We start from the raw sequence: 27,920 nt of genomic DNA on the forward strand, positions 1-27,920 counted from the left end.
GCCACATGGCAGCTTGTACTTACGTGGTCCAACACGCGCATCTCTGCCTCAGACCCCTGCAATCATGGCTGGCCTCAGTCTTCGTCTTGAACAGGCATGGTTTGGACATCATGGTCACGATTCCCCCACACATCCTGTCTTCCCTTACCTGGTGAACAAACCCTCATTCAGAGTTGAAGGGGATGCCCTGTGGTGATGCCCATCTCCAATGCTTTGGATTTAGGATGGAGAGCCCACCTCAACAATCTCAGCATGCAGGGGCACTGGTCCCAAAAGAATCTCTTCCTCCATACAAATGTCAGGGAGCTTAAGGCAGTACGGCTGGCTTATCAGGTGTTCCTCCCTTACTTGTCGGGCAAAGTGGTCCAGTTCCTAACTGACAACACCACTGCAATGTTCTACACCAACAAGCAAGGAGGGGCCATTCATCAGCCTTGTGCCAAGAAACCCTTGTGGGTTTGTGTGCCAAGGCACGCTTGTGGGACCTTTGTGCGACGAACAATATTCAGTCATGGTCGTCTATCTCCCAGGTGCCAGGAATGCGCTGGCAGATCTCCTCAGAGGCTCTTTTTCCTCTTGCTACGAGAGGTCTCTATACCTAGAGATTGCTGCCATGATCTTCCAAAGATGGGGAATTCCCAAAGTGGATCTGTTCAGTTCCAGGCAGAACAGGAAGTGCCACTGATTCTGCTCGCTCCAAGGGCTTTCTAACTGATGCCTTCCTGCTCCTATGGACAGGGGCACTGTTCTATGCCTTTCCGCCAATACCCTTGGTTCACAAGGTTCTTCTGAAAATCAAATGGGACAGGGTGCCTGTGAATCTGATGTCCCCTGCTTGGCCACAACAGCACTTGTTCAGCATGTTGCTGGAGCTCTTGGCAGCACCCCTATGAAGTTTCCTCTTCGGCTGGATCTCCTCTCTCAGGACCAAAGCTAGTTGTTGCACCTTTCACTTGATGGTATGGCTACTGCATGGCTGGGTGCAGAAGAGCAGGCTTGCTAATTGCAAATTCAACAGATCCTCATAGGCAGCAGAAAACCTTCCACCAGAGCAACATACCTGGCCAAATGGAGGAGGTTTTCCTGTTGGACCATAGAGCATAGCCTATCTCCTATCCAGACGTCATTCAGGACATGTTGGACTACCTATTGCACCTCAAGCAACAAGGTTTAGCCCTCCCATATTTAAAGGTCCACTTCGCAGCTATTTTGGCCCTCCATCTTCTGATCCAAGGTAAATCAATCTTTTCCCATAGCCTGGTGATCAGGTTCCTGAAGGGACTGGAGTGACTTTACCCTCAGGTCAGGGATCCAGTACCACCCTGGGACTTGAACTTAGTGCTATCCAGGCTCATGGGTCCACCCTTTGAGCCATTAGCTTCCTGCTCTTTCTTGCTTCTCTCCTGGAAGATCTCCTTCCTGTTGGCAGTTACCTCAGCACGCAGGGTCTCTGAGATTAGGGTGCTTACCTCAGAATCACCCTACATGGTGTTCTACAAGGACAAGGTCCAGCTGTGTCCCCATCCAACCTTTTTACCAAAGGTAGTGTCACAGTTCCACAATAACCAGGACATGTTCCTATTGGTGTTCTTCCCGGAGCGCACAATTCCAATGAGGAACGTAGTTTGCACACCCTGGATGTTAGACAAGCCTTGGCTTTCTACATTGAAAGGACAAAGCCTTTTCACAGATTGACCCAACTCTTTGTTGCAGTAGCAGATAGGATGAAAGGCCTGCCAGACTCCTCCCAGAGGGTCTCCTCATGGATAACCTCTTGCATTAAGTTCTGCAATGAGCAAGCTAAGGTGCCCCCCACCAGCGATCATAACAGCCCACTCACCAGTGAACAAGCATCTTTGGCAGCCTTCCTGGAACGGCGTTGATCCAAGATCCACTACCTTGTCTTCTGTCCATACCTTTGTGACTCATACCATCACCCAACAGGCATGTAATGACACTGGCTTTGGCAGAGCGGTGTTACAAGCGGCACATCCGTTAACTCTGAGCCCATATCCATGCTGCTTGTGCATCATCTAATATGGAATCTATATGAGCAAGCACTTGAAGAAAAAACGGTTACTAACCTTTCGTAATTGTTTCTTGAGATGTGTTGCTTATGTCCATTCCATGACCTGCCCTCCATCCCTGCCGTCTGAGTTGACGGCAAGAAGGAACTGATGGGGACATGGGGCCATCGGCACCTCGTATATTGCTGCATGAGTGCGTAGCTCCTGAGGCACGAGAGCCGGCCCTATGGATAGTGCTAAGGCAAAAGGTCTCCAGAAGCTGTGTACGTGGGCATGCACACACCTAACATGGAATGGATATGAGCAACACATCTTGAAGAACAACAGTTACGAAAGGTTAGTAACCATATTTTTTATCAGGAGTCTCACCATGCATTCCTCAGGGGAAGCTATAAAAACTTTTAAAAATGACACATTAGCTTTCTCAGACCTAAAAATGTCATGAATTTTAAGGTCCAGTATCTTGGGCCCTTTCAGTGCTAAATGCAAAGGTCCCTTAAGAGGCTGGGAATCTTCTTTTTTCATTCCAATATAGCTCCTCTTTCTGTACTTTACTTGATCAAGAAATAACAGACTTTAAAGCCATGACAGTGACACTTCCATGTAGAAAAGTTATCACTGTTATAGGCCTGAATCTTGCCCATTCTGAGTCAAAGTGGTATTTGGGGAAATTCATATTTGTGTACAGGGGAAAAATACATTTCTTTGCCAGGTGGCATTTCTAAACAAAGGCATCTGTTTGAAACGTTAGGTTAAATCCTGAAGAAATGGAGTAGTGGCCAGGGTGAGATGGTCAAATGCATGATAAATGTATTTATTTTAAGTCTTCTCAGTTCAACGCATGCACTTGTGATGCATGTATATTATATAGAAATTATAATTGTATATTTCATTTTTAGGGAGCACAAGCAGCCATAATAGCCAAGCAGGAAGGAAAATGCTATAAATGATTCTGTTTTTCTTTATTTGGTTATGGGCTTGAAAACTGAGCTAGACAGAAAATGGAACTCCCTTCTTGTGAAATATTTTAGTTTTGTGAGGGGGGGGAATTGCCCCAAACTGGGAGAAAAAGTGAAAATCACAAAAATTTATTACAGAAAGAGATTTAAAGAAAAAAAGTGCCAGTAGACTATCCTGGAAGGCTCTTCTCAGTTTTACAGTGCACTTCCCTCCTGCCCTAAGCATTGGTTGCCAGTGAGGAAGAAAGCTCTGGGAGCTGGGAGCTGGGGGGGGGGGGGGGGGCGCTAAGTGTCTGGGATCTCTGCCTCTCCATCCCTTGAGCCTAAGGGTGTAGGGCGGGGAGCAGGGAGGAGCTGGGCAGGAAGGCTCAAAGCCGAAGAGACAGAGTGCTTAGCCTTCTGGAAGGCTCTTGTCAGTTTGACTTTCTGCCTGACAGAAGCCTTCCGGGGGGGCAGCTGTGGGGATCTGCCAACAAAACATTGAATTTTGTGACAAAATTGAAATTTTCCTGTGGAAAACTTTGATGTTCGTGAAAAGGGCAATTTTAATCAGAAAATCATTTTGGATGAAAATATTCCTGACCATCTCTCCTTAAAATGTTGAGGCCTGGTGTGTCAAGTAGAGTTTAAAAATGTAACTGTATAAATAGTGTTAAATCAGGCTATAGTTTATCTTTGAAGAAATGTATTGATTGATTAGATGGCTCCAAAATGCAATTAATCAGTAACCTTCAATATAACTCCTCAGCACTGTTCAATTAATCGGTTGTGTTGCAAAGTCTATCTGCTAAGGAAGCCAGGAACCATGCCATGTAAAGACTTTGTCAATATCAGGTGAAGGTTGAAATGTGTTTTACTTTTTTTTCTTCATTAGGCTAATCAAAATTAATCAGCCTTATAGGGTTTAGATACAAGTTCTAGAGGCAGTTTTTAGTGAGGCATATTGCTTGGGAGGAGGGGGAACTGTACACATCCAGTGAATGCAGGAAATGTTGTGCATCTTGAAGTGTATCATATGTCCTTTTAATCTCTAAGGAAATTTTGGAGCATATTCAGCATCACATACAATGATTTGTGAAATGCTAGTGCAATACAAAGACTAAATTGGTATGAATTGAGCCTTTATACTATGATAGGTAGAGTGTCCATTAATGTTCCATTAATATTGACAAGGTGAAGATCAGTTTAATCTTTCTTTAATGCAGAAAAGTGATCTTGAAGACTGGTAAGCATATAGGACTTTCTTCTTCAAGTGATTACCATAAGTGCAGCTGTAAACACATTCTTCTGTATATTACCTCTTTCAGTACAGTGTTCCTTTCTATTCTAAAGGAGACTTTCAGTTCTGTTTAGGGATATCTGGAAGATAATGGAGATGTAGGCTTGTTTCTAGGAGTTGTCAAGGCCCCGAATGCCCATCAAAATTGGGCTACACATGCAAGGTCTTCAGGATGTCAAAAAATCAAAAGCCCTAATTACTACTAACTTCAAAGTGGGCAAACTTCCAAATGAGTTGTTATTTCACATTAATTATTACATGAAAATCCTGTAAGGTAATGGTGGAGGGGAAGTCGCACTTGTACCTTTTTTGTACAACTTTCATTAGATTCATACGGTGCTTCCTGAGGAAGCTCTTCCCTAGATTTCAACTTGACCAGCTACAAAGTATTAAATTTGCTTTGTCTACACTAACCTTTGAGAACATGTTGGTTAAAATGTGCTAGCTAACGTGTTTTGTTTTGTTTTTTTTTTAAATAAACAACCTATATATCATTGTAGTCCAGATGAACCCCAGTGAGGCTTTCATTTGGTGTGTAGCTTTGGGATTGGGGATGGGAATCTGAAAAGGAAACAATGAGAAAAAAGTGATAGCGCTGACACAAATGAACAGTAAGTGCCAGACCCTAAATTGAAAGCATGAACGTTGTGCTTGTAAGATGGATCTAATACCCAACACAGATAACTCAAGCTAACATGTTGGGTGACCTCTGTCAAATTCCTAATGGACAGGTGTCTCTGTGAAATACAACTGATGTTATTAAATAACAATTGACATTAAATGGAAGTCTCCTCATAAAAGTCCAGAACTGAATAGCTCTGAAGACCATCCTGACTCCTAGGTCTCTCCAGGTCAGGTTAGAGGCACGTGGGTAGGATGGAGCAGAGATATTTGCACTGCCGCAGCTGTACCTTGGTATCTAGAGAGAACAATCTGATACCTTTTGCAAACACTAAAATGGATGGTGAAATTGAATGATTTTACCAAGCATAAAACATTTTTCTTTATATTTGCTCATTTGAAAGTTTATAAAACTACCATAAATTCAAAAGAGTGATTTCCTCTGCCAATACTTAATTTCTGTATTCAAGTATATATTTTTCTAACACTGATTCACATGCTGCAAAGACATTTTTATTCATTGCACACATCTGGTAGTTTAAGTTAATTGGGTGAGTTAAAAAAGATGCAGAAGTTGAAATACTGATTAACAATAGTACATTTTCAGGTCCTTCTCCCTTCAGCACCTTCTGCTTTGGAGTGAGCTTCAAAATATCACATACTGAAATACTACTTAACCCAGAAATGAATATTAAACAAAATATTTTATTCTAATATTTGGACTAATCTTGAGACAGTAAAGGCCTAATTACTACACTGTGTCCACATACAGTGGCCATTCCATTAGTAGGAGTTGCATACATGAATCAGGTTTATGTATGACTCCACATCTGTAACAAATAATCTCTGGCCTGTATTGACATCCTGCACAGGATGGTAGTTAAGTGTATATGCATGTTTATCTTCTAGAATATTTTTAAAAATTCCTCCAGGCTTTGAAATATCATATATATATATTTCCACATTCAGCAAAGATTTTAATATTTGAACAATTATTTAGAAAATATATTATAAATTAAAGTCCATTGAAAATTACATTATATTAGCAAAATAATTTAAAGGGATATTTAATGTGGAGAAGTGCAAAAATTTGCTGCAGCATAGTGTGTTACCACTATTTCCCAGAAATTCCCTCTGGGAATCTACCAGTACTTATTGGTCTGGATCTACCTGCCCATAGGAGTCATTTCCAGTGATGCACATCACAGGCTTCCCTCATATGAACATAAATAAGGCTGTTGATCATACTAATGGGTTAAAGAACCTGTTGAGAAGCTTAGGCTTCTCTTTATCAGCTAAGATTGGCATGGCAGAGGTTTTCCTGTCTACTCACATGTCAAAGAACAGGTAGAATCCATTCTTTCTCTCAAGAAATATGCACTGAAAGGGAGGGGAATATGACGACTGGGTCATGAGAATCCTAGCAGAAAGTGACCTGAAAAAAGGTGGTGTTTGGGACCTACAATGACTGGATATTTTCTTTTGTATTTTTCCCCTTCGTCACTAGGAGAGTGGCTTGCAGCTCTTATCTCGGGCAGACTTCTGGCCTTGCTTGCCATGAGTTCTTTCCTGTTTTATACAACTTTCTGCTTTTTTATTATTTTATTTCCGTCTGTTTATTATTTTATTCCTTTTTTTATTCATGTTAATGTAAATAAATCCCATCCTTGAACTAAAGATTTTGTGAATGCCTCTAGTCTCCCTAAAAATAACACACAATTATTTATAAGGCATCATCCTCTCCCCCCCCCAGTCCTTACTCAATAATTGCAAACACTTGGTTCAATACTCTCCTGCGTGAAAATAACCCATTTAGCACAGTGGAGTTAGTTTGTACTCAGTTTTCCCTTTAACTCTCCTATTGTTGGAGGGAGAGACTTGACCCCTCATAATGGTCATATCTCTGGAAGTCATCTGAGACCTTGTGCCTCCAACCTTGGCATCCAAAGGCTCCCCTTCCAGTTGGAACCCCAGACTCCCCCAGAGGAGTTCTACTCGGTTGTGAGGAAGCGCTGCATTTTAATACTCACTCATTTATGTGGGTTTTTGAGAGTTGGAGAGTGCAACCGAACAAGACTGGTGCCTTAGTCCACCATCTCCCCACCAACAGAGCTGGAGCCCAAAAAGCACCTGCAAAGAGGTGCTTCAGCAAGTTCTGGAGAGAAGGGTAACATGTTACAATAGCACCATTTCCTCTTATCATGTTTCCTGCAACCCCCATTCAGGATTTCTGGTTAGGAAACCTTCCACATGATGTCAGAGCCATTTGTTTTATTAAAAAGTTACTTGTAAAGTACAATAGCTTCTTAAACCTTTTCCTTTTGGTCCAAAAAAGTCTCATCTCACCCACTCCCCTACCCTCCCACAAAATGGAAGTGATAATGAACTGTACATAAAATCCTAGCTTTTCAGAAGTGTGACTTCTTAACAAACACAGAGATGAGGGTTTGTCTGCTGCACATTCTACCTTTCTCCTTTCTTTCTGCTCTCCCTCCCTTTCTTGATTCTTATAATCAGGCCAGGTATTGAACATATATGAAACGTGTGAACCCTGCTCTGAGAAGAGAATACAATGCTTACTGCATGTGTGTCTATACTGGTACGTTGTGTCTGAACACCAAACAAAGCTGGTGCAGTGCAGTGGGTCTATAGTTAAGCCTATCAGCTGTGGCAGTAACCTTTTATCTTATTCTGATGTTGGGAATGGACATTGAATAGTACCAGGAACCCCTTCTTTATTTTATGTATTTATGAACCTGGGGTGTGTGTGAGGGGTTGTTTTTTCCCCCCGCCTTTGCTAGTTATCTACTTCCATAATTCACTACAAAGGCATGTATTGCTGCATACATCTCTTGTTTACACAATATATCAGGAATGTAATACTGTTCTGCTTGATAAGCTGCATGTCCTATGCATTACACACCAGACATACTGGTGCCAAAATGATTAAAACAATCATCCATCAGAGATCACTTCAGGTTTCCCTTCATTTACTCTACCCCCTCTTGCAGACTTCTTGAAGAATGATGTAATATGCTCTAAATGAATTTTTGTCAGCAATGAATGTACTGTACAGTGCCTGGCTTTTGAAATCAAACCTCAGGGTAGTGCGCTTTCTGAGGAGAGTCATAACAGGAGTCTATAATTTTCAATACAAACAAGTCCAATTCTCCTAAAAGGGTGAAAGGAATTATTTACGATAAATGAGAACATAGAGCACTACAACTTAATTTTCAAATCTCTTCTGTTTATCAGGAACCGTTTCCTGGCACTGAGATTTTCAAAAGAAGAATGATTTGAAGCTGCATCACTTCAATCATTTTAAACTAGACTTGCACAAAGCTTTTGAGTGTACTGTAGGATAAAGTCCTGCCAGTGGCAGGAGCATTGCTAGATCAGGGTTTGTCAAGCTTTTAGAGCATGGGCCACATTTTAATATAAATATATTTAGTCACATGGATGCCTCCTGTCCGAGTCAGAATCCCTGTGGCAACTCCAGCAATTGCAAACATGGAAAAGGGATTTTAGGAAAAAATGTGTATTTTTAGGTGTATTTAATGGTAAAGGGCAGATTGCAAACCTCTTATTCTCACTGGTGAGCAATTAATCATTCAAGTAGTTCCACTGCTTTCAATCATTATTTAGTCAGGTTCTATGTTTTGTCCTTATGGGGGGGAGGGGGGGGAAGTGAATCATACTATCTACTTGTGCTTCATTCCATTTCTCCTTACCACAGGCTCTGTTTCTATTGACTGGAGTTGAGGAGCTCAACCAACATCATGTGACTGGACAGTTGTCCTTCAGACAGCTGTGGGCCACGGATCACAGCTTGTAAACCTCTGGATTAGGGGACCCAATGGGTCATTTCTAATGTTTATGAAGTATTACATCATTTTGTTGCCAGTTTCATATGTATGAAGATTTTTCTGTTACTTCTGAGATTTTCACGAGTAGTCACTTGCAGTTGAAATGTTATCATACAGGATATAAGAGAAATCAGTGCACCTCTTTGTTATGATATAAGTATATAATCTAAGTTTGTGTAAGTATTTAGGCCTGTGTATCTGCCTGAGATGGTATTCTGGGTCTGCTTTTGGGTCCTGGGTGCCTGCCTGAAAGCTAAAGTCTCGGAGATACACATGTTAGCGAGGAACAAAGACACTGTTTCTTTTGCCTGCCTGCAATTAGATTACTTTAGTTTTTTACTGTGGAAAAGATAAGGGATGTAGTAAAAATGTTTCAAGGTGTAGTGAAGGTGTAATATATGAATGCACAAATGAGGGAAAGCTCTGATTCCTCTTCAAGACAGGTTCCAGAGCAAGGCCAAGCAATTGGATGGGAAAGAAAGGGAGGTGAAGAGAGGTGTTAAAAAGAAACATAAACATAGGGCTATAAACTAACCCTAGCCAACATGTGACCCTACTTTCTGCCCCTCCCATGGGGTACAAAAGGGGTTGTACTAAAGCCCCCAGACCCACACCCCTCAAAACGGAACATGACCATACATTGGAAGGGCTGATATGGGGTAGGAGGGGATACAGATATAATTCAGCCTACAAGAAGGAGGGGAAGAGAGGGTTTCGTCAGCGTATGGAACCGTAGTCAGGGGAAGAAAGAGTTCTATGGGAACATAGAACTATGATGGGGGCGGGGGAAGGAATCTCTATCGGCATGTAGAGAAATAAGCCCAACTAGTGTGAAGGGCTTGGAGGTCTGGTTATGGTTTTAAGCTTGTCAGTGTAACCACCCATAAACCCATCGCGGAGTGCCTGCAGATTGGACTGTGGACTGTTGCTGTCTAGTGAACTGTATCTGGGAACTGAGGGGAACAGGGCGGGCGAGCCCTAACACTATTAACATGATCACGGCATTCTGCCCTGTTGCTAGAGCACAGGCACACACTGTTAAAAAAGAACTGTGGATCAGGAGCACATAGTATTGTGGTGAATGACATGCACAAAAGATATTGTCCCGAATGTTCCATATTATTGCTAGTTATCCAATATGGTAAAAATGCACAAGTTTTTGAACTGAAACAGGGTTTTCCCATCATAGATCAGTAGCCCTGCATGTGTGTTTTCCAATTAAAAGCTCACTAGCATAAATTAAAGTAACCTAACCTGGTAAAATAAGCATCGATCTACTTCTCAAACTACACACACGTACAGTAAAGAGAGTCTTCTACCAGTCTTGCCTTTAAAGACATGGAATTGACAGTAAACATAATCAAGCCACCGAAATCCTTGGTACCACTTCTAGAGATCATATTCCACAGCTACAAAGAATTACATATGCTGCTTTTTTTGTACCCGTCTACTCAAAATCACCTTTCTACTTTTAAATGAAAATGTCACCCAAGATTGGTCTTCACTATGGTCCAATTATTTTTCCTGTTTATAAAACAAAACGAATGACCTATTTAATTTAAAAAAACCTAAGTTAGGGCCAGATCATGGCTGACTCTAATGCAACCCCATATGGGAGTGTAAGATCTGCACCCCCCACTGCTTCCCCCACACGTATGCTTTCACCTACCATGTGGCTTCTTTGTCTCGGCACCAGGTGAGGGGAAACCCATACCGCCATAACTCCCCATTACAAGCAAATGGGAGGGAAGCGTGTACAGCCTTGACTGCTGTGGCCTGTAGGGCCTGAAGGCACAATCTAGCCCTAAATGGCTAATGTGCTGTTGCCCATTCACTCTAATGAATTGGACGTCCAGCATTTTTGAGCTCCAATCTCTGCTTCACCACTAATTTGCTGTTTGGTCTGTTTTCGCTTTTCCATCTGTAAAATAAGGATAGTGTTCATTTTGTGGTTATCTAGCTCACGCGGACATTGTGAGAAGTGTTTGTGTAAATAGGCTGTTTCAATATTAGTCAACAGATTTTTAAACAAAAATGATTCAGATATCTATCAAGTACCGTGGGGGTCCTTACAGATGCAAAACATGTCAGTTTTGGTATTTTGAGGGTATGTTGATATGCACTTTGCAACTAATTTGAACTGGAAAAGTGATGAAAAGGCAATTTTTTCTCTTTCTAACAGCCAATTTACTTTCTTTGGAATGGGGAAACAAACAGATCATGTCATTTCCCCTGAGTTACAAAGCAGGATCCAACAAATCAAGATGAATCTCTGCTCTGAATCAGGTGGAGCCCATGGCCATGTGTTCCTTTTGAGTTTTGGGGACTAAGAAGTCTAAAGGAGAATCTTTGCTTTCTTTTCTTTTCTTTTTTAAGCATTTAGTTTTTTCCCTCTGGCCATGGCCTTGAAAACATAAATCTGATGTTTAGTGTTGAAAGTTTGTCACTGATTTTGCCTAAGATTGCAATTTATTGATGGTGTCCTCTTAGTAGCCACAGAGAGCTGACCTCTTAAGTCCATGAAAATCATTGCCATAGGCCACTGGGCAGTTAAGAGCACCCTACATTAGTTTGTGTTTTTGAAGGGGCATTTGTCTGTGGTTGCCCTCTGGCCAAAAGGAGGGGTAGTATGAGAAGCAACATGGTCTAGTGGACTGAGAACAAAGGACTCCTGCATTCTTATGCCAACTCCTCACCCTTCTGTGGTGTAGGTCAAACCATATAATATGTTTTGCTTTAGTTTCTCTCATTTGTGAAATAGGGAGGATATTACTTGCCAACTTAACATAGGATTATGACTATTAATGTTTGTAAAACACTATGTGCTAAAACTCATCAGCATGTGCACCAGCGCCTGTTGGTGTCTAGGCCCTTTGGAAACCAGAGTCCACAAAGGAATATCACATCTCACATCCAGGATAAGCTTTGTACAAGGCAATTGTCCAGAGGGGAAGGTCTCTCAGAATAGCCCCCGAATGGGCCTCTTACACTGGAAAATTAATATGGACCAGCTCAGAAGGTAAGCCAGTGAACCACTATCTTTTTCTAGCTTGAGGCATGGTTTTAGCTACCCTATCAGAGATGCCCAGTTCTGTCAGCAATGATTTGTCATGAACCACTCAAAAATATTTAATGGGCTTAGATCAGAATGTAAAATTGGGCCATTAGCCAGGAGCTCTGGGGAGAGGAGGAGGAGGAAGCAATTTTTCCAAAAGGAGAAAAGCGTGTGACATGCCAAATGTGCCTCTGTCATTTAGGACTGAATAGACTGACCTGTGTGCAGTCTCTCCTGGTTTTTCTGAGCACCTTCCAGATGAGGATAATCGAAGGGACATTGTGAACAGTCTTTAGGCTCTACAGTGTTGTAATTTTTTCATGATCTGTAGCACATATTTTAATCAGACATGTATAATTATTAAATATCAATGTCTTTGTACAACTGGCCATACAATAATTAACCCAATTAAGAACAATTCCCCAACAGCTGCCCTGAATCCTCATTGTATCTATCGACCTGTCAACCCATTGGGATTGAGCATAGCTGGAAGGTTAAAATATCTGGGACCCGACAACCAAGGGACAGAAATGAGGGAGGAGTCTCTGCTCAGGAACTACTTAGCTCTCAATCCCCTTTCCCTGATCTAAACTCTGGTAATGTTGCATGGAGAGGGAGGCACTTCATAACTCAGACCCAAACTATTGAGGGGTATATAGGATAGCTTGAATGCCAGAATGCATTAGCCACTGTAGATCATGGAGCACAAGTATAAAAGATTCTCTGTGTGAATCTCTGCCTAATAAACTGGCAGCCACACTAGCTTCAGATTCCAAACCGCTTCAATGAACAGCCCTGTGTAGAACTTATTGAAATAAATATTTTAATTTTGAGATGCAGGGGTGTGTGTGGGGTGGCCACAGCTGCTACATGAACAACCAGCAGCAGCCTAGATCTAGTGTAACCCCTGGAACGTGACTCTCCATGTCCCTTCACCTTGCACAGACATTTTATACAAGTGCAAAATGGATGTAAAATGCTACCAAATCAAAATTGGGAGTGTTTTACAGCCAGTTTGCACTCACTCTGACCTGGCATCAAAGACTGCACAAGAGAGTAATACCCCTAGATTGTGGATCTCCGTTGTGCATAGCAGGCATACTTCCTCAATATGGCTTGTTGATTTAATCTTCACCAGCCCTGTCTACTCCCTCCAACCTACCAGCAATTCCGTCTGTGTGGCTGGGGACTGGATTACACAAAGTGCATGAGACCCAATCCTCAAAGACCTGTTGTTTCATTCCATTGCACTGACAGGGTCAGATATGATGGAGACACAGATAATGAGAACAGCAAAACTCATGTCCCCTTACTAATCTGCCCCATGGTTGAAGATGCAGGTTAGCCAAATAGTTTCCTGTGGAAAAAGGAGAAATAATCCTAAACCTCCCTCTGTGAACTTTCTAAAGAAAAAGAGCAGATACGTTCACTTCTCCCTCTGAGGGACCACAGGCCTGTAAACAAAACTGTGCTCAGTAGTATCAGAGACAGCAATCATATCCAAATGAATCAGCACAGACACTTAGACCATGAAGTTACTGCATCCCTTCATTCTTCAGCTCAATGGATATTAGCTGATCAGCTTATTCAGTAGTCTCCATCCAAATTTCCTGCTGTTTGATAAACTGGTCTGCTTGTTAGAGAGATTTTTGTGATATGATATAGATCCTTTGTCAGAAGGTAGACAGGGATGCTATTGTTTGAGGGGACTAAAAAAGAGTGAATTCCATAAAGTAACCCCTTTATTCACTAGAGAAAAAATATTCAGACATAATGGAAGTCCAGTGTGACTTTCCACACAGTTCCATGTCTGCCAGGGGAAGGGAGAGTGCATTCAGACTGAGTGTGGAAGCCCTGGGAGGACTCATTAGATGTAGTAAAGCAACAATGACTTCCACTTTGAAATTGGTTTTATACTTGACCAGAGCTGGTCAAGTAAAAGAAGGATGACTAATTCTTGGCAGAACACCAGGAAGAATTGGAAGCCTTTGGATGGACTGAAATGCTAGTACTGGAAGAGCTTTTCCAAGAGGTCAGAAAGCTTGTATCTAGAACAACTCTAAAAAGGAAAGGCAACAATAATTGAAATATTCCTAACCCATGGCTGAACTCAGAGCCCTGCAGGCTGCATTGGAGGTAATGAGGATGTTGGGTGACAACTTCAGAGACATATTGAGCTATGTAATTCAAACTACTAATCTCAATCATTTTTTTGGATACATTTTGCCTTACAAGACTAGGGATAATCCTTTGAAAGTGGAAGAAAAGGACCTGTCTGGGGGAATGAAGATGCTTCTTGAATGACTGCAACCAGCCTATGAAATGGAGAGGAAAAGACACCTGTGTTCTGTGCTGAGAAGGTCAGATCACAGAAAAGAGGATTATTTGAATAAGCCCTATCTGCTTCACAAGACCAGACTCTTCCTTTTGAAGGATATGCTGTTTGCAAGCAATCCAATATTAAAAGTCTTAAAAGTAAGAATGCACATCTTCTGCATTTTCCAGATCGAATATACAGTGAAGCTTGCTTACTGACTATTACCACCAAGACTTCAGTGCCACAAAAAGAAAAATGTTCTCAGTGAATCTTATTTGTGTTTAACAGCACAATTTCTTCTTTCAAGTTATTAAATTGGTGGAAAAAGCTGTTCTTCTTCGAGTGCTTGCTCATGTCCATTCCACTATAGGTGTGTGCACGCCTCCGTGCGTGGCTACCAGAACTTTTTTCCTCTTAGCAAATCCTGTAGGGCCGGTTCTAGCACCCCCTGGAGTCCTGCATACATACCGCGGTATGTGAGGTGCTGCCGGCCCTATTCCCCCTCAGTTCCTTCTTTCTGCCCATGATGGTTAATTTCCCATGTTTTAAACTTTAAGCAAGGATTTTTTGTGTTAGTTGTTGTGGTAGTTAGAGACTTTGAGATAGTTTAGCTCAGACTTTACCGGGAACAGGTATGCTCCAGTGTTATGACTTCAAGCCACGTGCTTTCGGCGGGAAGGCTTTCCCACTAACAGACCTCCACTGCCTGAAGTGTGGGGGGAAACCCTTTGTAAGAAGAGAGACTTTCAGACCCCCGGAAAATCTGTCTGGAAGCCTGGCTCATGGAGCCCCCGAGCTGTCTCCGAGCCAGCCTGCTTTGCTGTGGTATCCAGCATACCGTCAGTGCAGAGGGCACCATCAGCACTGACCCGATTCGACACCGTGAAGAAGGAGCGTGGATACTCCCCGGCATCATCTGAGCAGGCGGGGTAAAGCACCGATCCACACCAAGGTTGGATCACGGAGACCCGCTGCCGGAGCCGGCGTCTGCAGCCATGGAGCCTCCCCTGACTCCCCTGACTTGGCCAACGGTGTTTCCTGAAGGCCTGGCAGTGGTAGCTGCGCACTTGAGGGTGCATGATCCGCTCAGGCAGGTCCAGGTCCCACTCCAGAGCAGTGAGAGCCGGTCAGGCGTCACTTGCGGCTGGTGGGTCTGGCTGGTAAACACACAAAAGTTCACGTTAACTTAGGTGCAGCCTACAGAATGCATCAGCATGACCAGTTGCTTCCCTGACCAGACCTTCTTCCCCAGCCCTGCGGTGGGACAGTGTCCCTCAGGATGGCCCACCTGCACAAATGCCCTACGACAACAGTCAAATGTTGCTGACAGCTGATAGCCTCACCCCACAGGTGCAGGCCACCCTGTGACCTATCTAGCCCTGAAGCTTAGGCCACTTCAGTCACGCACCTGGGATACAGTCCGAGCAGACACCTTATAAAGGGAACCTATCGGACCTTAGGACCTGGCGATGATCACCTCCTGGGGGTGAGGAACGACGAGGCAGACCGCGTCAAGGGGTCACTCTTCCTCACCACAAGGGGTCGCTGTGCCCACTAAAGGCATCTACGACCGTCTGGAGGGGGGTTTTCCCCAAGGGGAATCGGTCTGTGTCGGGCTGCAGCCTGAGGTGTCCGCAGTGCTGATCTCTGTGGTCAAGGGGCGGGGGCGATCACCAATGCCATTTATCTGTAGCGGTCAGAGTCCTTCATGTTCACTTTCCCGCCTTTCCTCTCCTTCATACAGTCCTGCTAAAAATGAAGAGGGCTAAATAGATGCCATCTCGATTGTTCTGGCCTAGCCACGCCAGCACGGGTTCAGCATACTGTTGGATTTCTCCATTGCCCACCTTGGGAGCCTCTGAGTCAGCGCAATCCCAGCTCCCAGGATCATGGTCACCTGTGGTGCCCAGACCTAGACCCGCGACACCTCAGGGAGTGATGGATGGGTGGCCAAGAGGCGATGAGCGAGCCGCTCAGAACAAGTCCAGTGGGTCTCACTGGGTAGCAGGAAGCCCTCTGCACAGGTCATGTAACAGGTTAAGTGGAAGTGGCTGTTGCCTGCTGGGAGGAGTCCTGGGGTATTCTGCCTGGCCTCTCGCCAGTGTAGGTGATCCAGGAAATAGTTGCCTCAGCTAAAGCTCCAGGGACTGACTGACTGGCCTCCCTGAAGGCCCACCTAGCAGCCATATCAGCCTTCCATCAGTCGCTGTAAGGGGGATTGCAGTCCCCCCGTCAGATGTCAGTTTGGGCCCTGAAGGGGGTGGGAAGCTCTGTCAGTAGGCCCGCGACCCAGTGCTTCCCTGGGGTGTCGACCTGGTCCTTCCCCTCCCCCCCACCCGAAACCCATGGCGTCATGCCTTCTACTCTGGCCTTCTGGGAAGGTGGCCTTCCTGGGGGTATTTACCTCGGCAAGGAAGGTCTCCAGGATCAGAGCTCTGACCTCAGAGCTCCTCCCTCATACTGTAGTCTATAAGATAAGGTTCAGTTGAAACTGCACCGGGCCTTCTGGCCCAAGGTGGTTGCCAGTCTCATTGTGACCAATCATGTATTCTACCCAGGTTTTCCCCGAACCACACGGTTCAAAGGAAAGGTGAAGGCAGCACTCGCTATAATGTGAGTGGGGCCCTGGCTTCTACATCAGATGAACGAGGCCATTCCGGAGAGCGACTTAGCTCTTCCTCGCATCATTCAACCGGATGAAAAGTTCACCGGTCTCCGCCCGGCGCAGTTTCCTTGTGAATAATTTCCTGCATCGCGTTCGACCACGAGCACGTGAAGGTGCCACTTCCGGATGTCACAGCTCACCCAACAGAGCTCAAGCTCCATCTACAGCCTTCCTAGAGGAAGTGCTAGGGCAGGGCATCTGCAAAATTTTTAAAATGCTATGCAATTGACTAGTTAATTCAGTACAGGAAATAAGGAAAATGGAGACAGCAGAGACAGTTGAAATTAACAATTGTTCAGTATCACCTATAGCAAAAGAATTAGTCTATGAAATCTTGCAAAAATTGAGGAAAATATGCTTACTTTACAATGTATTGGGTTGTCCAGGTGCACTGAAGTGGCTGGTACTCTGCTGCTGGTTCAATTTTCTTGCTAAGATTACAATCCTAAAGATACCAAATCTTCTAAACAAACTGCTGGAAGCTTTATATTGCCACAACTAAGATTAAGCCACTTTGTAAATAATTTACAACACCACCTTGTTCAAAATATTTGACTTAAAAGGATGGTGTTATAGATTGAGAAACCTTTCCACGATGAATTGTGAAATCTTTCTGTACATGAGGAGTCCTCCGTGAATATAAAAAAAAGTTTATCATAACAAAAGCTGAAAAATATACTTGGAAAACATGTAACTTCAGATTTTCTGACTTGACAGATACACAAGTAGGTGTCATTTTTCTTCTTCTTTACTGTGTGTAAATCTGCTATACACATAGATTTTAATTTAAGAAGCAAGAGATGCCATGGGATTAGATGGTTTAGAGTAGTTTTGCAAAATTCTACTTCCCTAAGCCAGATATTTTTTATGGGCTAGTTAAATGTAAAAGCCTAAATTGTCACAAATGACTGGTGAAAGGGGTGTCTCAATTTTTGGATGCCCCATCTGAGACACCTTAAATGGGCCTGATTTTCAGAGGGGGGAGTAAGGAACATTTTCTGGAAATCAGCACTTTTTAATGCATCTCAGTTCTGACCATCCAAAACTGGAAGAGCACCAAATCACTAGTCACTTTTTGAAGATTTAGGCCAGAGACTGTTCTCACAAGATCTTTTGCAAATTAGACTATGATAATTGAATTAATGTATTCATTAAATTATTCTGTAAGAAATTTGATTTGCAGATAGTTTTCTTTGTTTTTGAATTGTGACAAAACATTTCTACAGATAATCACAGATAATTGCTTTTATAGTGTTTCTATCTTTTACTCATTACTTTTTATTTAAAAAAAAAAAAAAAAAAAATCACTGGCTGATATCAACCTTACCATCATTAACCTGTTTCTGAGCTTTCCTGATTGCAGAGGTGGAGGTGACCCAACTCTAGCTGCACCTGACCTTATAACCCCATAGATACTTTTGGTGAGGCATCTGCCCTGGATGTAAAACAGAGACAACACCGGTTGCTCTGATAGTCTACTTATGGCTGATTTTTTTGCACTGATGAATGATTGTCAGAGACCAGGCATCCATGCTAATGATAGATCTTTCAAAAACCTTTGACACTATCATCCGTGAGATGCTGCTAACATGAGACCTTGCAGAAAGGAATGAGATGCACAAAACTGGCTTGGCTCATTCCTCTCCGATACATACCAGATGGTCATGATGGAAAGCTGCTTCTTCTCCCAACAAGCACTCACTTGTGGAGTCCCACAGGGCTGTATCCTATCACTAATCATGTTCAACATTTGATGAACCACTTGGAGAAATCATGTGACTCTATGGGCTGCAGTGCCCATTAATGTGCTGCACACACACTCTCTTGGTAAGCACAGACAATGCTGTTTCCCAGATAGCCTAATGTCTTGGAAAATCGGAACCTGGATGAGAAGTAATTGGCTCAAAACTCCATCTGGATAAGATAGGACAGAAAATGGTGGGAAAAGGAAACCATGTTGATGAACGAGTAGGAGTTATGTTCTCGCCTTCTGCTGGGGACATCATTTCCCATATTGTCCAGATGGTGCACAGTGTGCAGTCCTGTTAGCTGTATCACTGTGTCTGAACATCCTAATCACAATAATGGCCAGAATGTCATCTCTCAATTTCAGCTAGCCAAGGAGATTGCCACCCCCTTTCCTGCTCAAGTGTGGATCTAGTGATGATAATCAATACACACCCTGCTGTCGGGCTAGATTATTGAAACATGCTGACCATGAAAGCTATACCAGACTAAACATGCGGAAGCCTGTCTGTTAGGCAGGGTAGCTGGTGAATACATCATACCAGAGGCTTACACTTTACGCTGACTCCCATCTGATTCTGGATTGATCTAAAGATAAGGATTAGGACACTGAAACTCCTTAATGGGTTAGAACCAATCTATCCCAGCCTCACATACTACCACAGGATTTGTGATTGCAGGCACACTATTGCTGATGGTTCCTTGGTTAAAGCTCTCTGGGGCTGCAGACAGCACATTCTCAGGGGAGAGCTCCCTGATCTAGGAAATATGCTACCACTGGATATAATGATTAGCTTTAGTTTTCCTTTTTCCACAGTTCCGTCAAAGACCCCTTTCTAAGGAGGCTTTCCCTTGTAAAGGAGTACTGATGTTTCTTGGCACCATTGGGAAATTAGCCATTGAATGAACCTCATTGGAGAAAATGATGTTGGTCTCCTTCCCTTTTAATATCTGTGAACATGTAGAGAGGTCTGTTCCATCTTCAGGTCTCAGACCTCTTGCTTTTAGGTGACTGAATGCTTAAACAATGATGTCTTTGTCAGATGCAGTGTAGTTGTAGCTGTGTCGGTCCCAGGATGTTAGAGAGCCAAGAGGTAATATCTTTTACTGGACCAACTTCTGTTGGTGAGAGAGGCAAGCTTGTCTTTCTAATGTCCTTGTCAGTCATGACCTCTTGTGTAAAAAAAAAAAAGCCTTTTGGTGAGTTCACTTCTAAACAGAGTATCACCAGTATACAGCGGTGTGCCATCAGCAAATCTCTTGCTTTATGGACCCTACAAGTTCAGTCTCTGTTCTAAAACAATACTTTATTTGATGTTGCCAGCTGTGTGCATTGGTGGGATCTTACCCTCAGCTGTGAGAAGACAGATGTGTCTCTACTTTGTAGCGTTCATCTATACTTTGCTTGATTTCATGACCTCATTTTCTTTAGGGAACATGTTTGAAGTAGTCAGTCAGGTAAAAGTTGTTGGCATCCCTTTTAACCATTACCTTTCTATAGAAATTTTCATGGGATGGAGTTGGATGTGTCGTGAAGGTGTTTTCTTTCATTTTCATGTGATGTGATGCTTTCACCTTTGTCCCATGAATACCGTGCAATAACAGTGTACGTCCATGAGACCTTAAAGACCCTTTTATTTTAATTCTCTGTTTGTAAAGCACAGAATAAAATAACTCCAGTACCTGCAGCTTTTTCAGGATGTGGCAGCAGATGGCACACTGGTTTGACATACCATTTAATTATTGTGAGTAATTTTTGAGTGCCCAAATTAGGCCAAGCTCCTGACATAAACCAGGCAATATGTGGTCCCTGCCTTGAAAAGCTTACAAATCTAAATTCAGCCATGACACACCGGAATAAGTGGTGAGAATGGTAGAGGAGGGACAAAGTGTTACAGTAATAAGAATGTGGTTTCTCAATATACATGTACACATATTAATGGCTCTGTTAAATCAGTAGTTTTTTTTTTTAATTGCTGCTTCTAATTGTTTTGATAGAAGTGAGTTTCTAAGGGAGACTTTAGCGAGGAATGGTGAATTTCAGGATGCTGTTCCATTCAAGGATACTGCCTGGAAGAAGAGAATGAGAGGTGTGGAACAAACAGGACTGGGAGGGGAGAGAATGTGAAAGGAGACAATCTTATTATATCCATCATGCATTATTTTACACTGTTCCCTAAAAAGTCAGATTGATTTAAATTAGAACTACGGATTTTATAAACCTTTTAACCATGTTGGCCTTGGGCATTTGAGACTGCCCTTCGAGATGTGTCTCTCATTTGTGCTTGCACACTATCTGATACTTAGGATTTCCACCATTGCATCTGAAGTCAGGAGCAATTGCACATTTGCTGGAGAGGCCCCTACCATTCATTCCTTCCTACCCCCAGAAATTCCTCTCATTTTGTTCCTCCTCATTTTAAAAATTAGTCTTAAAAACAACCAACCTCCAGCCCCCACTTGTGCAGCGATCCTGACCTTGCACTTATTACCTTCCTTTTCAATCTCTTTCTTACCCTTTGGATCCCATCATTTGAATTTCTTAGAGGACATTTTAAGTTGTATTTTCTTTTGTTCTATATCACAGAGACTCGAGCACATTTTTAATTGGGCAGAAGCTAAATAAATACAATTATTGTTGCAAATGCTTCTATGTGGACCTAGATCCTAGCGATGAAAGATGATCTTATGGGACTGTAGATATGGGTTCAGTTCCTTATTCTGCCAGAGAATTATAGTAGAGTCAAGATGGGTGAGGTAATATCTTTTATTGGACTAAATTCTGTTGGCGAGAGAGACAAGCTTTCAAGGTACACTGAGCTTTTCTTCAGGTCCACAGCATTACTGTCTGAGTTTGGGAAAGTCACTTATTCTTGCTATGCCCCAGTTCCTTGGCTATAAAAATGGGATAATACATTACCCCACTCTTTCTGTTTCTTGTCTGTTAACCTTGTTCCTGGGGGCAGGAACTGTCTCCAGCTATGTATTGATATAATGGTTAGCACATGGAGCTATTATCTTGGTTAGAGTCTCTCTCTTCATACAATGTAATAGTATTGCAAAAAACAACAGCTAGGGTACTGACAATGTTCGAAATGCAGAGTATATATATACTGCTTTTATTTAATTGAGCTGTATATGATCATTTGCAAGTGTTCTCTCAAATTTAGAGTAATGGATAAAATCATGCTGGTGTCCTTATACAATCAAGTAGATTAGGTGTATTGTTTACGCTTACTTTGAAGCTGGCTGCTATTTGCCCTGGCATAATTTTCTGCTGAAAGTGTAATCAGTCACCAAATAGGACTGCTAATATTCTAAGAGCACACTTATATATATGATATACCAGTGGGTCATTAGAAGAACTGATCAATGTATTATGTAGGAAACTTTGAGAATTTGCTTTTCCTAGTTTCGTGACAGGTTGTCCAGTCAGATTAAATTGTCCTTAGAATATGAGGTTAATACCTAGGAGACTTGCACCATGCATATATAATGTAATGTATAATGGGTTTAATTTGCTAAGTAGCTGTGCTTACAGTGACAAATGTAAATCTGCAGATTTAAGCTTTTTTTCTATTTTATTAAAAATATTGGCTGAAAGAAAGAAGTGTTTTAATTTACCAGAACTGGAAAAGGGTATATGCTCTCTTCTTTCACAGTGGAACAGCAAATTGTAGCCATTTGTTTTGTTGATAGTGATGAAGGTTGAGGTCACCATTGGTGGACAGATTATAATTTAATATCTCACCTAGCAGTATGTAATAGTTGACTTATAAGAACTATTTTTTCCTCAAACATTTCTCCATTTATTCAAGTTTTGGTGTTTCTCCCTATAAATTAAATTAAGATCCTTTTTTGTTTTAAAAGATTCTTCTTATGAGGTGTTAGTGGCAGATGTTTATATTTTTTCTTCAGAAATCACTAAATTTTACATCAACAGCTGAAGAAATTTAAAAATTATTTTACAGTATCTGTATGAATTGGGTTAAATAGATTGGAGACCGTCTTTTCCCTTGTACATTACTGCAATGGCAATTCAGAACTGCCAAGGCACTCAAATTTAACAGCACGATAGTTTAATAGTGAAGCGTTTAGAGGTAGGAATTTTTCAGTAGAGATCCTAAACTTTTGAAGTCACTACCTGTATTGTTCAGTCTACTCCTAAATCTGATGATGACCTTCAAGTACCATTGCAGTGTATCTCCTCTTCCAGGTTTTCTGTTTGGAAAAGGGCCAGGGGAAAGATTTGAGTGGATGGGTAAGTGGAGTAGGAGAATCTTTGTTGTGGAGAATGCACAAGGTTCTAGTCTTGGACATCGATCTAAGTTTTAATTGCATGGCTTTTTATGGATAAAGCTTGTAGGTGCTACCAGGGCACTTTAAGATTTCAATCTAATACAAACTCCATAATAAAGGATGCCCATCCAAAGCTCTGGATGCCAGTGATGGAGATAACAGGAGGGCGGGCAATTTCCTCTGCCCCACTCCTCAGTGGTCTTGAAGCATATGTGTGGTGCCTTTTCAAGGCAATAGGTACCACTTATTAGGACCACCAATGACCCATCACAATTCAGGGTGGCACCACCAATGACCCATCACACTTCCCTCACTCCCAAGCTCTTCCATTGCTCAAAACTGACTCCACTACTGTTGAGTGCCCTTGACATACAGCAGGACAAGTTTCAAGCAGCATAGTTTTATAGGGCAAAACCAGTAGGCAGCAAAACTGAAATGTATATACATCTCAAAAAGGAAAACATAATTATTGGCAAATAAAATAGCATGGAGTCTGACAGAAAGGTCTTTTGTTAATCTCAATTAAGTTTTACAAATACTTTTTTAGTGTGGCTTGGTATTGGTGCTTTGGTTCTCTTAAAAAAAAGTTAATGATCTACATTAGTTCAGTTTCTGTTAAATTGTGTAGTATTTTTAAGTTGTTGCATAGAAATATATGCAGGTAATATACACATGTAGGTACAGTACATAGGTTTTAAAGGAAAATGTTGTCTGTGTTGTTAATTCATAAGAAGGAGAAACAGTCTGGACTCAGAAGTAAGGCTTTATTAGAACTAAAACAGTTACAAAAGCTAATGGAGAGCCATGAGCTCCTACCTGTGTGTTTGTCGTGAATCTGCCGCTGGACTGCTTCCAACCAGTTCTCACTAGCCCCAATCCAGTGCCCTCTAACATGTGCTTCACTATTAAAGGCACATTACATACTCCTAATATTGTCTTCACCATATGACTACTTATGGACTTATCTGTGTATTCAAATACTACAGCTAGAACTTGCATTTGTAGTTACCTGTAAACTTTCCTATACAACATGCAGTTTAAAAATATATGGAGTTAAACTAAAACAGTTATGTAATACATCATGCAAATATGCTGTAGTCATTTCGTAGTCCCAACAAACTGTCTGAAACATTTCTTTCCTTGCAAATCACAGTAACTACATTATTCTAAAACACTTGTGTGTGTCATTCTTTTTGCATGTTGGCTTCAATGGGACTACTCACATTAAATGGTGATTTATCACAAGTCAAGTTTGCACTATCCTTTGTATTGCAGCTTTCAGTCAAACTGCAGATATGTTAACTGCATGTTATTACTAATTAAAAGCAAATCTTTTTTGTCAGTAAACTGAGCATTAGAATAGAATAAACTTTGCTAGCTGATAGTTTGATTTTGAATACACAACTGCAGCTGTCTGCATAGCAGAGTTTAAAATTAGACATAACATTGAAATCAGTATTGCAAACCACTATTTGTGTTAAGTAATTTTATAATAACTATATACTTACTAGCCATATATATTGCTTTCCCATCTTACGGTCTCAAGTGGCTAGGTTCACAACAGAATTTAACCATTGTGACACTGAGCGTGGACCCAACTAATTTCTGGTGCCTAGAAAATTATTGGGATCCACAAAGCTGGAGTTAGGCACCTACGCTCCCTATGCAATGAAAGGAGAGAGAGAGAAATGGGATGGACAAAAGCTAGTTCATAGGTGGCTCCTTGCCAAATTAGCCAGTGGGAGATGCCAAGCTAAGGGGTGTGTGCTAAGCCCTGCTCCTCTCTCAGAGGTAGGTGCCAAAATCCAAGCTGTAGGGAGGCACCTTCCTTTGCTGGGGATTCTCACATGCAAACCTTCTCTTGGAGTTAGGCACCGATGTCATTTTAGCAAGAAGGGAGAAGAGGAGCTTGAGCTCCTTTATAAGTTTTAGTCCTGTGGTTAGGATACTTACCTGGAATATGGGAGACCCCTGGTTCAGGTCCTTTCTGCATCTGAGTGGGAGAAGGGGTTTGAACAGGGATCTCCTATCTTTCAGCCACTGGGCTGTGGGATATTCTGATGTGGGTCTGCCTCCGTCTCTCTTGCTAAAGCTGTTTTCCTTTTGAATAAATAAAAAAAGATGCATGGAGCCAGAGACACAGAGGGGAGTAAGCGTGAGAATGACTCTGTAGCTTGGTGCTGAGAGCACTCACCTGGAAGGTAGAAGACCCAGAATCCAGTCCCCCTGCTCCAATGACTCTTTAAATAAAATTATCTATCCACAGTGGAATAGCTTCAACAGGAGATACTGCCATTTTGTTAAAGCTCACCTATAGGGACTCAGTCCAGTCGATAAGTTCTAATCACACTTACCAGAGCAGCCCCACACATCAGTTAGGTGGAGGAACACCTACCTTTCCTGGTTTGTGCATCGTTCTGGGGCCTACGTGTCCAGATGCCTGGTGTGGGGCTACAGTCCACATGCGCCAAGGCAGAAACAAAAGCACCTAGGGAATTTTTACTGCAAAAATGTAGGCAATGAGTGAGTTTAGTTATATGCAGTGGATACAGGATCAAAGTCCTGGATAAATCAAAAGTTTAAATGGCCAGACCTGAGGTTTTTGAACAAAGAGCCCAATCCAACTGTGTTGTCTTTTCATTTGGGGATGAAAATCCTGAGCAATCACGGTGTAGCTTGTACATTTCTTTTTCTGTGACTAAGGGGCTTCGGGAGACACAAGAGTGTTGTAAGCTTTTTAGTTTGGAGCTAAGTGACTTCACTTACAAGATCCACAATCTCTCATTTGATAACTGACAAATCTTTCAGGCTTGCAAACCCTTTCTGCTTCAGCAGCTGAGCTTGTAAATTTCTGTAAACAAGTAGGAAGGAGCATACTTGAACAACCTGTGTAAAGCCACCATTTCTAAATTATTAAGAAACAGCTTAGTGTTTTTTTCCAATGGGCACGTTCAATTTTGAATTTTCATTCATTCATGTTTTAATTTTATTTTAAAACCAATTTCTTCAAACTTAATGAAGAACAAACTGTTCATTAAGGCCCGTTTGTTTACCAGATTTAAATGTTAATGTTCATCTGATTTTAAAATTTCTTATCCATTAAAAGAAGTGGTTAGAATTTGTTTCAAGATGGGAAAAATTTCTTACCTCCTCAATTCTAAAATGGCTGAATGCTTAATCTTTGCAACAAAAAGATTTACCTTTAGGCAAAACATTTCAGAACAAATATTTCAGAATGTTAGTGTACGAAAACAGGTAGGTGAAGATGCAAAACAATTTTCACTCAAACTATAGTAGGCATGATTGCTATAATAATGTCTTACATTTATATAGCTCCTTTCAACTGGAAAAATCCCAAAGCTTTTTACCAATGAAACAAGGTATACAGAGGGATCATTCGCCCCACCTGTGAAATACAACCACTGGTGAAGTGGAATATATGAGAGTTGTCTAAGATAGTCGCATATCCTCACTACATGATTAGGTTAAAAAGAAAATAATTCTATATTCAGTGGAAGTTAAAGCAGAAACAATGGTGAGGAAACAATGTAATTCTGAGCTGCAGTTTGGTCAGGACACTGGGTTTGACACCTGAATATTTATAGATTTAAAAAAAAAGGGGGGGGGGACAGAAATCTTGGTGAGGAAACCTTGGTGAGGAAACAATGTAATTCTGAGCTGCAGTTTGGTTAGGACGCTGGGTTTGACACCTGAGTATTTATAGGTGTGGGGTTTTTTTTGTTTGTGGGGTGAGAGGGGGAAAAAACATCATGGATCTTCAATGGTCTTAAGCTGTCAAAACCGCTATTTGTAATATGTTTATTAGTAAAACTACAAAAGGATTATTGGGTAGAAAACAAAAAGGTTTCATTAAAACCAGAGGGATTTAATTAATGTTAACCTATTTAAATGCTTTGGGTGTACTGCTCCTTTGGATATGAGAGAGAATTGAAAGGCTTCTGCCACCTGAACTCTCCATTCCTCTTCTGTCATTTTTTCAAGAGGGCAGGGATCCTTGACAGAATAAAATATAAGGAAAAGAAATATAAAAGAGACAAAAGGAATATGTTGGTATTGATAGGGTATCTTCACTGATGGAAGCTGTTTTAAGCAATAGTTTAATAAAAATAAGCAAGTCATCTTTATTAAAATCCACAAAATATTTTATTAATTTTTATGGAAGTATATGCTTTTTATTTAATCAGAATTCTTAGGTATGTGCGTCTCACTGTGGTAGGTGACAATTTATGGCACAATTGCCCTTGATCAAAAACAGAAATATTATTTGGAATTCTTAATATGATAGTCATCACTCTATTGACATGATCCATTCAGTTAACCTAAGTGCCAAGAGTAAGGTGTGCCAAAAATACATCTGGACTAGATATTACTTCACTAAATGGCTGCTATTTATCTTTTGACTTTCCTATTTTCATAGTGGCTACTAAAAAGCCCTACTTGTTGAAATAGGTAAATTATAGTCTGCAGATTTAGAGCTCCGTAATTTTTAAAATGAACACAGACATTTAAAAGTACATTTGGGATGTTTAAGACTATATAATTCTTCTGCAATCTCTCTGGCTGAGGGATCTGTGCATACTAAGGTTTGTAAGAGATATATGCAAACATATTCATCAAGGGAAGGATAGCTGGTGTGTGGTTTTTTTTGTTTTTTGTTTTTGTAAAGGGCTCAGTGTATTCTATAGAAGAGGTGAAGCTCAAGGCAGCACACAGGTCATGTTAAAGGAACAGAAGAATACCATTAGAACCAGGCATTTATAGTGAATATTGTCCAACTCAGAGTACAATAAGTGAAGATTCCTTATGATGGATGGGATTTTCAAAAGTGCTTAAGCCCATTAGATACCTAAATTCCCATTGAAACCCAATACATTTAAAAGACATTGGTCTGAATGAGACAAGGTAAATAAGGTAATATCTTTTATAGGACCAACTTCTGTTAGTGGCGGAAGGTACAAGCTTTCAAGCCACACAGAGCTCTTCTTCTTGGGCAAAGAAGCTAAATACAAGTTGGGCCAGATTGTTTAGCAGAAGGGGTAAGGCACATTGGAGGTGGTCACTTGAA

At 41.6% G+C, this 27,920-nt stretch overlaps 1 protein-coding gene across 3 annotated transcripts in view; it reads left to right on the top strand.

Annotated features, from left to right (window-relative positions):
- ALCAM (activated leukocyte cell adhesion molecule) overlaps window positions 1–27,920 on the top strand; it is a 150,947-nt gene that overhangs the window by 58,513 nt on the left and 64,514 nt on the right. The window lies entirely within an intron of this gene.

The sequence above is a fragment of the Emydura macquarii genome, unplaced genomic scaffold (genome assembly GCF_026122565.2).
Source record: "Emydura macquarii macquarii isolate MOO-44397 ecotype Brisbane River unplaced genomic scaffold, CSIRO-AGI_Emac_v2 contig_1119, whole genome shotgun sequence".
Taxonomy (NCBI): domain Eukaryota; kingdom Metazoa; phylum Chordata; order Testudines; family Chelidae; genus Emydura; species Emydura macquarii.